This window comes from Podarcis muralis, chromosome 4, assembly GCF_964188315.1.
Source record: "Podarcis muralis chromosome 4, rPodMur119.hap1.1, whole genome shotgun sequence".
In the NCBI taxonomy this organism is placed as follows: Eukaryota; Metazoa; Chordata; class Lepidosauria; order Squamata; family Lacertidae; genus Podarcis; species Podarcis muralis.
Window position 1 is genome coordinate 67,962,605 of NC_135658.1, and position 6,964 is coordinate 67,969,568.

Sequence of the window (6,964 nt, forward strand, 5' to 3'; positions counted from 1 at the left end):
ACATTTCATTTTACTTGACATATATACTTTATATAAGTGGCTGCTAATACAAAATTGATCCTGAAAATATTTAGTCATGAAGTACTTGACATCTGTACTGTTCGTACCATCCCTTCAGAGGGTTTAAGCTACTGTTGTTTCCTACTGGTCTTACATCTGCATTTGAAACACTGTGGCTATCCTGTATTCTCATGAAAAACAGAGGCTACTGTCTTGGATGGGAAACAAACACGCTAGTGAACTGCCTCCACTGTTACTGCCAGAAGTTGTTCTACCATCTCAATCATCCCAGGTGAAAGGATTGCAAATTACTGTTGGATTCGCCACAGTAATTGAATGCCAATTACCACTGGTTGGGTGTGAATCTTAAAGCAGCTGGAGCTCCATCCAGTTCCAGTTCTCATAATGTTAGCAGCAAATACACTCTCAGACTCAATGCCAACACAACACAACACAACACAACACAACACAACACAACACAACACAACACAACACAACACAACACAACACAAGAAGGAGCATTTAAAGAAGCATTACAACCTTGTAAATCCCTGCTGCACTCTCTCAGAGGCTGTTTCTTCTACCTCCCATCATGGAAAAAGCAGGGAAGGAGTAAATTTGACATGTCAATGTTTCCTCTTTTCATCACAACGAATGGCAGGATAACCCAACAAACTTTCCCCCAAAATTCTCAAGCACCTCCATTTCTCATTATCCCACTAACCATGTCTGATGCATCATGATGTGGGTCAGACAAGCGTGCTTTACAACTGGATATGAAAAACTGGTATCAGCATCCTCTCCCCCCCCCCCCCGGAAAATGGCTCTAATATTAGACTAGGAAGCAATTACCTTGAGACAGTGCCTCAGGGGCTGTGCATTTAGCCAGGGAAAGGATCAGATGCTCGCCAGTACTTCTTTGCTGTCAGGTTCTCTCATTAGAGACGACATAGCAATGTGCAGGTGGTTAGTCAGGCTGATCTCATGGGTAAGAGTTAAATGCACAGGGGAAATGAGGACCACAGAAGGCTGGTGCTCTGCCAATAGGTGCATCATAGGCATTCCGATTAATGTATTTGACTCCAAGCATTCCCACAGCATAACTGGGCAGTTTAATTAGCAATTCAGTCCCTAGAAGCATGTGCCACTAGGACTTATTTTATGGTAAGAATGCTTAGGGTTGCCACAACTGGCACGTGGCATGCAACTTCCAAGCAAGCCTGAGGCCTCTGCACTTTTAAAGAAACTAAACAATGTTTATATTGATATATCAGGACAGTGTATAATCTTTTTTCCCTTTTTCGTTTTAAAAAGAATTGAGCCAACATTCTCTCTTATTCATGGATGGACAGAAATCTATAATAAAAGTATTTTCATAAGAAACAATTTATCTAGCTCTTAATGTTTATCTAAATGCGTTATGCGTGATTAGATAAATAAGCACTTGTGCTCATTACTGCGTGAAAACTGCCACATCTGTACAATGGAATCATTTCTTTATTATTATTGCTGTCATTTTTCTTCATGGAAGACCCGAAGCCTGAATGTGTATTAAGCTTTCAGAGTAAGGCTATAACATGATCTTTAAATGATTTGTGTTAAATGGGTTCTGCATAGTGTGCTAACAAACCTGAAGTATGAATTAGCTCTCCATTTATTCAAATTGTCAGAACTGCTGAAGGTTTTGAAAGTAAAATGTGTGTGTATACCTATATCTAAAGGTAAAGATGGACGACTCTGGGGTTGCGCACTCATGTCATTCTATAGGCCGAGGGAGCCAGCGTTTGTCCGCAGACAGCTTCCAGGTCATGTGGCCAGCATGACTAAGCCACTTCTGGCGAACCAGAGCAGCACACAGAAACGCCATTTACCTTCCCGCTGGAGCGGTACCTATTTATCTACTTGCACTTTGACATGCTTTCGAACTGCTAGGTTGGTAGGAGCTGGGACCGATCAATGGGAGCTCACCCCATTGTGGGGCTTCGAACCACCGACCTTCTGATCGGCAAGCCCTAGGCTCTGTGGTTTAGACCACAGTGCCACCCGTGTCCGTATATCTATATCTAGCTTCCTTTAAATCTATGAGGCTTCTTTCTAAGAAAGCATCTACATGATGTGAGACTCATTTACCAATCCAAAAGGTTTAAGGAAGGGGTGATTCTGTGGTTCTCCAGATGCTATCCTCCCCCCCCCAGCTTCCATCAGCCCCAGCTAGCATGGCCAATGGTCAGAGATGATGGAAAGTGGAACATAAATTTAATTGGGAGGAAGAGATCTGCATTTCATAAATTGTCCAGCAACATCTGGGATGCCCCCAGGAGCTCCTTCCCTGGTTTAATGGGTTCCAAAGCATATTAATTCAATGCTACACAGTGGTCTGTTTGGGTATTTTCACAGTGCAGGGAAACAGTACATGAGTGTTGTACAGAAAAGAGATAGATTTTGCTCTTGCACAGCTCCATATCAGAGCACCCATATTTGTCTATAGGTGGGATCAGATTTCCACACACAAAATATGAGCAATGCCTACCAGGAAGATCTACTGTGCAGCATGGGAACAGAGCAAATATATTCTGACCTGAAAACACATTCTTCCAGATTGGTTCACAGAGTGCTGGCTCTGTTGGCGCAGGCAGAAGGACTCTTTCATCTGCAAGTACTGTCTGCAACAGTGGCTGGACCAGCAGCAGAGGGAACTCTAATTGATATTGGCTCATTTAATGGAGCAGGTTCCTTTCCAATTTCTCCCCTAGATGCTATGGTAGTCTCCCTGGAGTTGCTTCTTAAAGAAGACTCCCAAGAGTCTCCCTTTAGCATCATTTCCACCGTTGTACTGCACTAGAAAAGGGGTGTGGGGACCAGGTGGACTCTGGCTCCCAACATTAAAAGTTGTATTTATTGTTTATTAAATCTGTATACTGCCCTATGTTCTCAGGGAGGTTACAACATAAAGTGACAATATAAAAAACATAAAATACATAATAAAAACAAAAACAACCTAATAACCCCCTTCCCTCCGCAACACCTTTTAAAATGGCATTGGATGTCAATCAGCCAAAGGCCTGGTTAAAGAGGAACGTGTTTGCCTGGTGCCTAAAATTGTATAATGAAGGTGCAAGGTGAACCTCTTTGGGGAGAACATTCTACAAACGGGGAGCCACTGCAGAAAAGGCCCATTCTCGTGTTGCTACCCTCTGGACCTCTCGTGGAGGAAACACCTGAAGAAGGGCCTCAGAAGATGATCTCAGTGTCCAGATAGGTTCATATGGAAAGAATTAATCTTTTAATCTCCTCTTCCGCTCACAACCATCATGTTTGGTAAACTGCAGCTTTTAAATAAAACATACCTTTGTTAAACGCTTGTATTCTTGGGTTGCCATCTTTAGTAGAGCTATTTTGATGTGAATGAGACCTCTTCCATATAATTGTCGTGATCCTTCCAGAGGCCATCTGCATGGAAGCAGGTTTCTGTACATGGAGCTGTACATTGAAATGAGTTTCCTAGGCTGCTTCAAAAGCTGGAACTATGAAATACATCATCAGTCGTGCAATTCAGCTGTTTGGGAGGAAGAGGGGCTGGGATTCTGTCTTCCTCAATCTCTGCTTCCCAACAAACTACTGATCAACACAGTGGTAATTTATCTGATTGGGTTATACGTACACATAGTTGGACCACAACCAGTGAGATTGGCTTGAAGATGCAAATGTGATGCTGCAGACCATAGCTTTGTCTTGAATAGTGACTGAAAAATATGCTGTGATGTTTCTATCTGTTTGGTTCCACCTCAAGCTACAGAGTTCAGATTATTAGGTCCAAGAGTTAGGCTAAGTCAGAAATGGACATCTCAGGGGCCACTCAATTCCCCAAACAATGTCTAGGGAGCCAAAGAAATGTGGGATATGTCAACTGCTTCATGGGCTGTCAGGCTCTGTATTAGTGTAATAATGGCTTCTAGCCAGGCCATTACGCCACTCAGCCATAAAGTTTAGTAGGAGACACTGCAGCAATAAAAGATTGGAGCCCTCTCTGGGTATAGATTCTGCTAGACTTTAGGGGCCTGATAAAGTTATTTGAAGACTAGATTGTGGGATAACCAGCCTCATATAACAAACATGCTTAGGCCTAATTAATGCATAAAGGGACTAACACCATAATGTCAGCTGTCCTGCCAGGCTTAGCTCACCTTGGAAGGGACTAGGTTCAAACCTTTGTTCACTCTCCAGTCTCCCCAAGAAGCTCAGCATGTGAAGAGGGCCACATGGCTTTCACCAGCCACTCTTGAGTTCCTATACCAATAATTTAGGAACTTTCACCACTGTAACTAAGCCAACTTTTACTGTCTGTGCAACCTTTTCCAAATGCTGTATGGAAAAGCACATGAATCACACCTTTGGAGAGTTTGTAAGTAAACCGTTTTTAACTTACCAAACGTGTGGTATTTTTCTGTCCTAGGAGAAGAGGGGAGTTTGGGAACTCACAAGGGCATATTTTAAAGGTCTAACAGCCTATATTTCCACACTTTGCTGTATATTTTGGGATTTAAAATCTTTGCAGGGGTTCTCTCACTAATTAGTATTATTATTAATTCAATGTACTGTCATACCTTGGCTCCCAAACGCCTTGGGAGTCGAATGTTCCCGCTCCCAAACGATCAAAAACCAGAAGTGAGTGTTCCAGTTTTCAAATTTTTTTTGGAAGCCAAATGTCTGGTACAGCGTCTGCTATTGTTTCTGGCACGCCTGCGCAATTGGGAACCAATCAGAAGCTGCACCTTGGTTTCTGAACTTTTCAGAAGTTGGACAGACTTCCGGAACAGATTCTGTTCGACTTCCAAGGTATGTCTGTAAATACTGCCCTTAATCAAAAGATCTCAGGGTGGTGTACAACATTAGAAACACATTACAAAACATAATAAAAACATAGTAAAAAGCACACTGACAGACAACCTAATCGTAAAATATTGCAGTACTTGCCCCAAACTTGGATTTTGGCAACCTAGGAATTATTATTTTATACATATTTTTTCCCTTGAAGCAACATGATTGGGCCCATAAATATCAGTTGATCAACTATGGGTATGGGCTAGGTATCTTTAAGCTAACCAGCATATCTGGGATAAGCCCTCACCCTGCAGCCACACACATGCACAGCAGCCATATTAATTATGGACTTTTGGGGATTGTTAGTTTGACATAATGTACATTTATAGGCTTAATTTGAAAACAAAATTTGCACAAAACGTAAGGCATCCTATTCCTTTTTATTTTAAAACATGATTTAATGGTACTAGAGCTTTTAGTCATGAATGTTCAATGAAATGCAGTTGACTAAGTCTTTGGGAAATTCCTAAATGGGAAAACACAAGCAAGATTGATGTGGAAGGCTGGTGACTAAAAGTAGAGCAGTCGTATCTTAGATGTTAGCCTGAGAAGCCTAAAATCTTGAAGACAGATTCTAGCTGTTGAGAAACGCTTGAAAACAGTGTCTGGCATGTACCCAAAGGGCACAAATAGCCTTTAGACAAAAAACTAAGTCTTCTCAATAAATATCTCATTTGTTCCTCAGATAACTGTGTTGACACAGTCTCTGCTGCGTATGCTCTGGGATCAGCTGGAATAGCTGCAGATGTTTCTATGCAGCAGTGTGCTCTCATCCTCTCTTCTCACCAGTATTAAGCACATGAGTGTGTACACTCCACATGGTACACACCGTAGTTTACTAGCATCCTATGGAGAGAGAAAAGACCATTTGTATGAGAGAACCAGTTTAAGTAGGCACTTCAGTTAATGCTGGAAATGATCCAGATTTACCAAGCTAAAATGGATAAAATAAATGAAGAATGCAATCATGTTGCTGTTGATTAATACTTCACTGCATTACTTGTTCTTCGTGAGCTAGAGATACGCACCATATTGTTCTGAATATTGCTTAGATCTGAGATGGGGCGATCTGTGGTACTTCAGATATTGTTGTTAGACTCCAACTCCCATCAACCTGAGCCAACATGGACAATTGTCAGGCTGATGGAAGTTGTAGTCTAGCAATGATTGGAGGACCAAAGGTTTCCCTTAATGTACACTGATATGTTCCCAAGCTTTATAGGTAATCACTGATTACTACAAGTCTGAAATGGGAAAACTGATGGGCCAGGAAATTACAAGTTAGTTATATGACATCCTTTCAAAGCTCTATATATTGACCTAATTGAGCAAAGAGCAGAGCAGGAAAACAGACCACAAATCACCAAGTGCATAAAGTAACAGAAGATGATACAAAGGAGTAAGAAGACGAGGAGATGCCTTAAAAAGCCTATACATAGTACTCAAGTCACTCTGTTCAAACTGTCCAGGAAGTTATTTCATGTAATGCACAGAGCTACCTGTGGCAAGATTGCTTTCGATTCTGTTTTCAAAGGGTTGGGTGTCTTAAATCCTCTTGGGATTCAAATGAAAGTGTTCCCCACACACCAGCTTTTGTGACACACCATCTTGACATGGCAGACTAACCAAAATAACTTTGAGCAAGTGCTTCAAGCCACAGCGTTGAAAAAAGACTCAGGGAGAAGCTGTGTGTAGATGTGGATATAATATAAGGCAAAGCTGCCCTTTATTTTCATAGGAGGAATTGCTACCAGGGAGAGTGTGTGTGGCGAGACAGTGGGGCGAGCTTCTCTACCTGTTCTAAACCAGCCCCTTTTACAGGGAACCTTATGAAAAAAGCTGCAGTCTTAACTGGAAGGTTAAGGGGAGTAAACGTCCCCCCCCTGCCGAATGTCATAAGCTGCATTTACGTGTTTGACTTTTGTATTTGCGTTAAACATTTGGGAGCAGTCCTGCAGGCCTTTTTGATTGAGCAGTGGCACAGAAACAAACTACCAATGTAACAGATGCATCAAGCAACAGTATGAACAAAAGAGTAATTTATTATGCGCATATATATATACACATATGTATATATATATTT